Raw genomic sequence first — 10,390 nt, forward strand, 5'->3', positions numbered from 1 at the left:
CAGGCCACTTGCAAGCCACTGGAAATGTCAAACAAGGGAGCTGAACTTCTTAGTGTACGTGCAATGTACCTTAGGTGACAGGTGACCTATGTTCCCTCTAAGCTGCTCTCCCCAGGCCCCGGGGCTGCTGCTGTGAGAGAGAGCTGGGGGGAGTCCTCTTTCCCCGCTGCAGCCCTGGGGCAACCTGCACCCCAAACCCCTCATCCCCAGCCCCACCCCAGAGCCCACACCCCCAGCCAGAGCCCTCACCCCACATCCCAACCCTCTGCCCTAACCCTGAGCCCCCTCCTGCACCCCAAACCCCTCATCCCCAGCCCCACACCAGAGCCCACACCCCCAGCCAGAGCCCTCACCTCACATCCCAACCCTCTGCCCTAACCCTGAGCCCCCTCCTGCACCCCAAACCCCTCATCCCCAGCCCCACCCCAGAGCCCACACCCCCAGCCAGAGCCCTCACCCCACATCCCAACCCTCTGCCCTAACCCTGAGCCCCCTCCTGCACCCCAAACCCCTCATCCCCAGCCCCACACCAGAGCCCACACCCCCAGCCAGAGCCCTCACCTCACATCCCAACCCTCTGCCCTAACCCTGAGCCCCCTCCTGCACCCCAAACTCCTCATCCCCAACCCCATCCCAGAACCTGCATCCTCAGCCAGAGCCCTCACACCCCCACACCCCAACCCTCTGCCATAACCCTGTGCCCCCTCCTGAACCCCAAACCCCTCATCTCCAGCCCCACCTCAGAGCCTGCACCCCCAGCCAGAGCCCACCCGTTCTGCACCCTAACTCTTTGCCCCAGCCCTGAGCCCCCTCCCACATTCCACCCCCCTCACCCTCCACATCACCTCCATATTGGTGCACATAACATTCATTACACACATAGATGGGAAAAATTGGAGGGAACATTGCCTGTGACCAGGATTCATCACTGAATTTGGGCCATGGGTTGGAGTATTAGCTCCCCTGGCCCGGGCCGGGTTCTTCAAGGGAGTGCAATGCGAACGCTGATCCGTGCTCCCTGGGGTTTGCACTGGATGGCCACCTCTGGCTCTGTGGACTTTGCCTTGCAGAACCATCACTGACCAACAGCTCCCTTGCCTTGGTCATGCAGGGATCGCAGGCCAGGAGGGCCAGCATTCTCAGCCCATTAAACCTCCCTCGCTGTCTGCCAGCCTTTTGGGAGGCAGGAGCGTTACTGGGCTCCAGCACCAGCTGTATCTGTCTTATCTTGGTAGAATTTGGGGTCAGCCTGTTGTGGTGTCTTTGGGTGCATCTACACTGCAATAAAACCCTCGTGCCTGCCCCGTGACAGCTGAATTGGGTTCATGGGGCTCAGGCTCTGGGGCTATAAAATCACAGTGCAGATATTCAGGCTCTCCACTGCAATTTCATAGCCCCACAGGCGCCGACTTTTCAAACTACCGGGGGGAGGGGGGCCTCAAACCCTGCCTCTGCCCCAGGCCCCGCCCCCACTCCACCTCTTCCCCCAAGGCCCCACCCCACCTCTTCCCACCTAGTTCCGCCTCCCTCCCCGAAATATGCCACATCTTCACTCCTCCCCCTGCCTCCCAGGCTCCCTGCATGCTGCGAAACAGCTGATCGCGGCAGGTGGGAGGCATGGGGAGGGAGTGGGAAGGTGCTGGGGGGGGGAAGGTGATTGGGGGCTACCAGTGGGTGCTCTGCACCCACCATTTTTTCCCTGTGGGTGTTCTAGCTGCAGAGCCGGGGCTGCTCCAGGCACCAGCGCAGCAAGCGTGTGCCTGGGGCAGCAAGCCGCGGGGGGCAACGTGCCGGTCGCCATGAGGGTGGCAGTCAGGAAGCCTTTGGCAGCATGCCTGTGGGAGGTCCGCCAGTCCCATGATTTTGGTGGCAATTCGGCGGCTGGTACGCCGAATCTGCATTACCGACAGACCTCCTGCAGAAACGCCGCCAAATCCGTGTTACCGGTGGACCTCCTGCAGGCATGCCGCTGAAAGCTGCCTGACTGCCGTGCTTGGGGCGGCAAAATACATAAAGCCACCCCTGTCCAGAGCACCCATGGAATTGGCGCCTACGAGCCCTGCAGCCCGAGCCTGACTCGGGTGACATGGGCCATCTGCAGGTGTTTTACTGCAGTGTGAGAAGGAATTAGAAAGGGGCAAATATGAGCGGAAATACCAAAGTAGCTTCCCTAAAAACTCCCAACCCAAAAAACTAGCATAACTGGGGTCTTCTCCAGGATTTTATAGTGCCTAGAGGATACAGCTGGGCTCAGGCCCCATGGTACTGGGTTCTCCATGCACAGAGTGAGAGCCCGTCCCTGCCCTGGACCGGGTCTAAAGTTCTCCAACAGAACGGTTCTGGGGACCCTGCATTTTCCAATGAAAAACATTTTGTGGGAACGGATGGATTTAGTGGAAATTTGATGAGAAATTAAGAAAATGTTTTGCTTTGACGTTTAATTATAAAACCTATAAAAGTTCATTTCTACATTATATCATTAACTCCGAAACCATGAAGTCAAAACACAGTATTTCATTTTGTGAACAATTCCCAGGCTGACTTTTCTTTCTGATTCCGAACAAAACCAAATTTAGAAATGTTAGAATTTCTGATGGGAGACAAAATTTCATTTTTCTACCAGCTCCAGCCTCCCCCAAAGTACTAAGTAGACAGAGCAGCTAAAGAGGGAAAAACAAAGCACAGAGAGGGGAAAGCTCATGCCTAAGGTCATATCTCAGGACAGTGGCTGCTCTAAGAACAGAGCCCAGATCTCCTGAGACCCAGCTCAGTGCCTTTGCCCTAGGGCAGACTTGCTAGTGGTCACCCCCAGCTGATGTGGTGCTTTGGTCTTTTTTCATACGCTTTTCACAAAACAATCATAAAATCATAGAACTGGAAGGGACTTCAAGAGGGCATCTAGCCCGGTTCCCTGCACTCATGGAAGGACTAAGTATTATCTAGACCATCCCTGACAGGTTTGTCTGACCTGCTCTTAAAAATCTCCAATTATGGAGATTCCACAACCTCCCTAGGCCATTTATTCCAGTGCTTAACCACCCTGACAGGAAGTTTTTCCTAATGTCCAACCTAAACCTCCCTTGCTGCAGTTTAAACCCATTGCTTCTTGTCCTAGCCTCAGAGGTTAAGAAAAACAATTTTTCTTCCTCCTCCTTGTAACAACCATTTATGTACTTGAAAACTGTTCTCATGTCCGCGCTCAGTCGTCTCTTCTCCAGACCAAACAAACCCAGTTTTTTCAAGCTTCCCTAGTCACAGGTCATGTTTTCTAGACCTTTAATCATTTTTGTCGCTTTTCTCTGGACTCTCTCCATGCCAGGCCTCATCCTCAAAGAAAACCTGCGGAGATACTAGATTTATAATGTATTACAATGATCTGTAACACACTAACAACGTCTCCACAGCTGCTACTCCTTATGACTGGAGAGGTGTTAATGGGCCACTTCACCTTGCCCTTTTCCCTTGAAATGCGTTAAACAATCTGTTCCATCTTCTCTTTAGCTGTGACACTCTGAGCACCTCTCCCAGAGCTGAAGCAGAGCTCTGTGCAGCTCAAAAGCTAGTGTCTCACCCCACAGAAGCTGGTCCAATAAAAAGATGTTCCCTCACCCACTTTGACCCTCGTTAGAGTCAGCTGATAGGAGTCCTAACCTTCTCTGCTAGCTCACAGCTCAGGCCGGTGGCTTATGCTGGTTATATAAGGTTAATTTTATTAGTGATTTACTGTGCTGAAGTCACAAACCCATTAAGATGAGGAGGTTTCCTGGGGTTGTGTAATATAAATTAGAAATTCCCACAAGGAAAACAGCAGTAAGCAGAGATTGTGGAGATGCTTGACGGATAGCTGCTTGGCTGATGGCAGATGGTAGAGTAATCACCGCTGCAGAGTCACGGAAGGGGGAAGAGGGGATATAAAGGGGGAGGGCGAGACGAGACAGTGACAATTCAACTGGAGCCTTAAACAACAGAACATACTCCCATCCCGCTACTGGGCTGACAAGAGCTGGAGGGCCCCATCCTGAGAGGTGCTGGTACACACAGGCAGCTAGTAGAAAGCCCAGTGCTGAAGTATGAAATAAGAAATAATTGGAGATATACCTATCTCCTAGAACTGGAAGGGACCCTGAAAGGTCATTGAGTCCAGCCCCCTGCCTTCACTAGCAGAACCAAGTACTGATTTTTGCCCCAGATCCCTAAGTGGCCCCCTCAAGGACTAAACTCACAACCCTGGGTTTAGCAGGCCAATGCTCAAACCACTGAGCTATCCCTCCCCCCATGCTGATCAGTCCGAGTTTGCTCAAGCTTCAGGAAACATCCAGGTTACCCTGAGTGTGCCGAGAGCCTTAACATGTCTTGAGCTCATCATCCCCATACTAACCTGTGTTCTCTCATTTGCATAGCTCCTCCCCATCCTGTAACATGAGACCTAACTTTCCCTTACTAAGCAAGGAGTTGAGTGCACCTGGCAGGACTGGGCCCACCTGCTGGCAGATGATTTGGCACGACAGGATGAAGGGTTTGGGAGAGGGGTTGGGGTGGAGCTTTTGTTGGGGTTTGCAGGGAGCCCATTGAGTCACACCGGGCCAGCATGTTCACTGTTGTTTAATGAACGTGTTTCGAAGTCCGATGAGTCCATTTTATAAGCCTCGAATAAAGTGTATTAAACACATTTCTGAGTTTTTGGGCATAGTTTTTAGTTTAAATCTTGAAAAGCAATGGAAAGTTACCGTTAATACTCACGCAAGCCCGAGCTAGAGACAAGTACAGCATAAGCAGCTACAGCTTTGCAAGAATCACAGGCCTGGGCCTGAAGAAGACCTCTGTGTCACTCAAAAGTTTGTCTCTCCCACCCACACAAGTTGGCCCAGTAAGAGAAACAACCTCACCTACCTTGTCTCGCTAATATCCTGGGGCCAACGTGGCTACAACAACGCTGCAAAGTTCTGTCTAGTGGCAGACATGGTGCAAACCGACACTGTGCAAGTTCTCCCAGCGTGTCCTCCAGCATACCCAGCAACTCATCAGATCAAGGACAGGAGAGGGGCCACAGGCCAGACTGGGCCAGCAGGCTCTTCAAAAAGGGACCCAGAATTCTGTGAGCTGAATTCAAACTGAACAAAGCAGTGAATTAATGCAAAGCAGAAAGATGTTTACAACATTAAATCTAGGGCTGGTCAACAAAAAAAAAGTATTTTCTGCACAAAAATTGGTTGAGTAAAAGGAACATTTTTTGCTTCTTGAAATTTTTCATAGAATGCTTTTTTTTTTTTTTTTTTTAAGGAAAAGGTTCATGTCTGTTTGAACTGGAATATTTGGTTTCATTGTGGTTCTCTCCCTTTTTCTCTGCCCCCACCCCCATGGGAATTACAAACATTTGATTTGAAATGATACATTTTCATTTTGATTCACTGAGGATGGGGCAGGGGGGAAATTGATGAATTTTTCTTCTACTGACAATAAGGCCCAGTCTATTCATCATGTTTGTTTCAGTAGGGACTAAGCCAACCCTGCACTAGACATGGTAGAGTAGTAGAAGGCCTTTGCCCTGAAGAACGTATTGCCCTGAAGATACCCCCCAGGCACCAGGAAAGGGATACAAATAGTGTTTTGGGCAGAGGAAGAAGAAATCAGGGCTCCTCGGATCCATTTCCAGCTCTGCTACTGGCTTATTGAATGCCCTGGCAAGTCATAGAATCTCAGGGTTGGAGGAAACCTCAGGAGGTATCTAGTCCAATCCCCTGCTCAAAGCAAGACCAACACCAACTAAATCATCCCAGGCAGGGCTTTGTCAAGCCGGGCCTTAAAAACCTCTAAGGAAGGAGGTTCCACCACCTCCCTAGAGAACCCATTCCAGTGCTTCACCACCCTTCTAGTGAAATAGTTTTTCCCTAATATCCAACCTAAACCTCCCCCACTGTAGCTTGAGACCATTACTCCTTGTTCTGTCATCTGCTACCACTGAGAACAGTCTAGACCCATCCTCTCTAGAACCTCCTTTCAGGTAGTTGAAAGCAGCTATCAAATCCCCCCTCATTCTTCTTTTCTGCAGACTAAACAATCCCAGTTCCCTCAGCCTCTCCTCGTAAGTCATGTGCTCCAGCCCCCTAATCATTTTTGTTGCCCTCTGCTGGACTCTTTCCAATTTTTCCAAATCCTTCTTGTAGTGTGGGGCCCAGAACTGGACCCAGTACTCCAGATGAGGCCCCACCAATGCCACACAGAGGGGAATGATCACATCCCTCGATCTGCTGGCAGTGCCCCTACTTATACAGCCCAAAATGCCGTTAGCCTTCTTGGCAACAAGGGCACCCTGTCGACTCATATTCAGCTTCTCGTGCACTGTAACTCCTAGGTCCTTTTCTGTAGAACTGCTGCCTAGCCACTCAGTCCCTAGTCTGTAGCAGTGAATGGGATTCTTCCATCCTAAGTGCAGGACTCTGCACTTGTCTTTGTTGAACCTCATCAGGTTTCTTTTGGCCCAATCCTCTAATTTGTCTAGGTCCTTCTGTATCCTATCCCTACCCTCCAGCCTATCTACCACTCCTCCCAGTTTAGTGTCATCTGCAAACTTGCTGATCCACGCCATCCTCCAGATCATTAATGAAGATATTGAACAAAACCGGTCCCAGGACGGACCCCTGGGGCACTCCGCTTCACACCAGCTGCCAACTAGATATGGAGCCATTGATCACTACCCACTGAACCTGATGATCTAGCCAGCTTTCTATCCACCTTGTAGTCCATTCATCCAGCCCATACTACTTTCACTTGCTGGTGAGAATACTGTGGGAGACTGTATCAAAAGTCACTTTACTTCAGCTAGATTCTGATTTCACTTATGCTACTGTAAACCCACAGTGGCTCCATTAGCCGAAGTCGGGGGGGGAGGGGGGGCTTAAGATGCTCAGCATCTTGGCACTGGTGTTATGCACCCCCATCATGGACCAGGACATTGCGTCAGGAGCTGTACAAACACTCATCAAAAAGACAGTCCCTGCCCCAGAGAGCTTGCAGTCCAAGTAACATTTGCATCTGAGGAAGTTCCAAGTGTTTTACAGAATGCTACTGAAGTGAAACATATTAATATCACCGGGGTAAGTTCTGATCTCAATGACATGGGAGGAAACCCATCGGCCTCGGTGGACAGGCATAAGAGATTTAACTTTGGCCTTGTGAATATAGGAAGCTAAGTGACCCTAACACACTTAGGCCGGTTCTACACCTAAAACTTAGATCCAGCTATGTCACGCCGGGCTGTGAAAAAATGGACTTAGCCCCCGAGCAGACACAGTCAGGTTGATGGAAGGATTCTTCTATTGACCTGGCTTCCCATCTCTCAGAAATGAGGGGAGGGATAACTCAGTGGTTTGAGCATTGGCCTGCTAAACCCAGGGTTGTGAGTTCAATCCTTAAGGGGGCCACTTAGGGAACTGGGGTAAAAATCTGTCTGGGGATTAGTCCTGCTTTGAGCAGGGGGTTGGACTAGATGACCTCCTGAGATCTCTTCCAACCCTGATATTCTATGAGAGATAGATTTACTACATTGATGCAAAAACCTCTTCCATCAATGTAGGAAGCATATGCATCACAGCTGGGCTACTGTCACGTAGATGTCCCTTGAGTCCCTATTTGCCATTATACAGTGCAGATAAAGCCCTATCTTAGGTTAAGAGAGGATAGAGCAGCAAGCATACAAAAGCTGCATTATTAATGAGCTAGATAACTGAGTCACACATTTTCCAGACATTAAACTATTTAATTCTTTTTTCAGCACCATTCTATTATTTAGTTGTAGATACATTTTTCTACCAGGTAAATAAAAGGTGCAAAATGTCAGGGGGCTCTCACACAGGAATGAAAATCAGCACAGCCAGATTCACTCTTAAGAGTCTTTGCACATCTATTTATTTTTGCTATTTTCTGTGTGTCTGAACAGCAAGATTTTCCAGGGCGCCTCAGGAAAGTGTAGGAGAATACAGCTCTGATGTCTTAGTCCCTAAAGGGTTAAGTAAGAAATATCACCTAGTGGAATGCTTACTGGTATAAGAAAGGTGTGGGGTAGCAGTCTGAGCACAGACCTTGGAGGTCCCAAGTTCTAATTTTGGCTCTCAAGCCAATGTCTCTATGACTACATCTCCACAGTATCTCAGCACCTCACAAACGTTCATCATATTTCCCTACCTGAGATGTTATTCCACTATATAGACTGTTCCTAACAGCAGAGCAGATGGAGGATAACTGCACAATGGAGGTGAAACTGTTGTGTAATGTTACAATGGCTGTGAAGGTGGATGAAGGCTGTAGCAAACAGAGAATTTCCAATCGTTATGGTGTCCAGGCCATTGGTTTCAAGTCCTCTATCTGTCAAGAATAGCGTGGTGACTGCTGTGCACCAGTCTCCCCAATTTAAAAGAAGTCCTGCACAGGCATCTTCCAGTTTTGGCAAAAATAACATTTGCAGAAGTCAAAAGTCTGGTGGCAATTGGAGAGTGGCAATGGGAACAGGATAGTGAAATCTGGAAGTTCCTAGTTACAGACCACACACAGGTGATGGGTGTGTGATACAGTTGTCTTGCTCGAGGATTGAGGCGGGTCGAGCATCTCGGCAACTGCACTCACAATTCAGCAGTCCTTTTTAGGATCTACTCTGCTCACCCCACATGGGGAAGGGATTAGAAAAGGTACTCTAAAAATAGTCTTGCCTCTGTTTTTACTGGCTGGATAGCTGCATCCACCAGGAGCACCACCTCAGCGGTCGAAAATGTAAGAAACTTTTCAACTTGGAACGTATGTACCCTGATGGACAATTCAAACAGTGACCGACCAGAGTGACGTACAGCCATTATTGCTCAGGAATTGAGTTGGTTTAATATCGATATTGCTGCTTTGTCCGAAACTAGAAGACAGGACAGGTGAGGGAGGAGAAAGGAGGATACACCTACTTCTGGAAGGGAAAATCTATATATGAACCCTGATTGCATGGATTGGGATTTATTATGAAGAATAAGCCCGTAAGGTGCCTCTCTGAGGTACCAGTTGGCATCAATGAGTGGTTTATGCACTCCGACTGAGGCTCACTAAAAATCAACAGGCAACTATTGTGAGCGCCTGTGCACCAACGATGGATGCCAATGAGAATGTAAAGGAAGATTTTTATTCTCAGTTGGAAACCATTTTATTGGACACCCCCTTCAGATGACAAGATCATCCTTCTGGGAGATTTCAGTGTACGTATTGGACGAGACTCAGACCTGTGGAAAGGAACAATCGGGAAAGAAGGAGCTGGCAAAAGCAATTCAAATGGAATTCTGCTCCTGACCGAGTGTGCTGAACATGAACTTATTATTACGAACACCCTTTTCTGACAAAAGGAAAAGTTCAAAACATCTTGGAGACACCCAGGCCTGGTCCACACTACAGCGTTAAATCGATTTAATGCTGTACCCGTCCACACTACAAGGCACTTTAAATTGATTTTAAAGGCTCTTAAAATCGATTTCTGTACTCCTCCCCAACGAGAGGAGTAACCCTAAAATCGATATTACTATATCGATTTAGGGTTAGTGTGGATGGAAATCGAAATTATTGGTCTCATTCTTTTACTGAGCTACATAGAGTGCACCGCTCCGGAAATCGATGGTAGCCTAGGACCATGGACGCACACCACCGAATTAATGTGCCCTAGTGTGGACGCGTAAAATCGATTTTATAAAACCGGTTTTAATAATTTCGATTTTATGCTGTAGTGTAGACGTGGCCCCATAGTCATAGCACTGGCATCTCCTCGACGACATCATAGTTCGTACCTGAGATTGTAGTGACATACTTCTCACAAGAGCAATGGCAAATGCAGATAACTGTTGGACTGATCATCACCTTATTCAATCCACAATGAAAGTTAATATCACCCCCAAATGGAGGCTGCAAAAGAAGCAGGTCAGGCGCAAGCTGAAGGTTCAAGATTTGAAGGACCCTATTAAGTGTGACCGCTTCCAAGCAGTCTTAGAAGAAAAGTTCCCATCAGAGTTTCCGGAAGAAATTGAGGAACATTGGAACTGGTTGAAAGCAGTGATCATCAGTGCCTGTGAGGAAACCATAGGCTACCTAACCAGAAAACATCAGGACTGGTTTGATGAGAATGATGCTGAAATTGAATAACTCATCAATGAAAAAAGAATGGCATTTCGTCCTTGGCAGAATGACATAAATTGTAATATAAAGAGAGAAGCCCACACCAAGGTGAGGGCGGAAGTACGAAGTGAAGCCAGAGAACTTAAGAACAAATGGTGGACTGAGAAAGCACAAGAACTTTAACATCTCACAGACATCCACAATACATGAGGTTTCTTTAGTGCCACCAAGGCTGTTTATGGGCCAGTTTGTTATGGTA

Source organism: Gopherus evgoodei, chromosome 20, assembly GCF_007399415.2.
Source record: "Gopherus evgoodei ecotype Sinaloan lineage chromosome 20, rGopEvg1_v1.p, whole genome shotgun sequence".
Taxonomy (NCBI): Eukaryota; Metazoa; Chordata; order Testudines; family Testudinidae; genus Gopherus; species Gopherus evgoodei.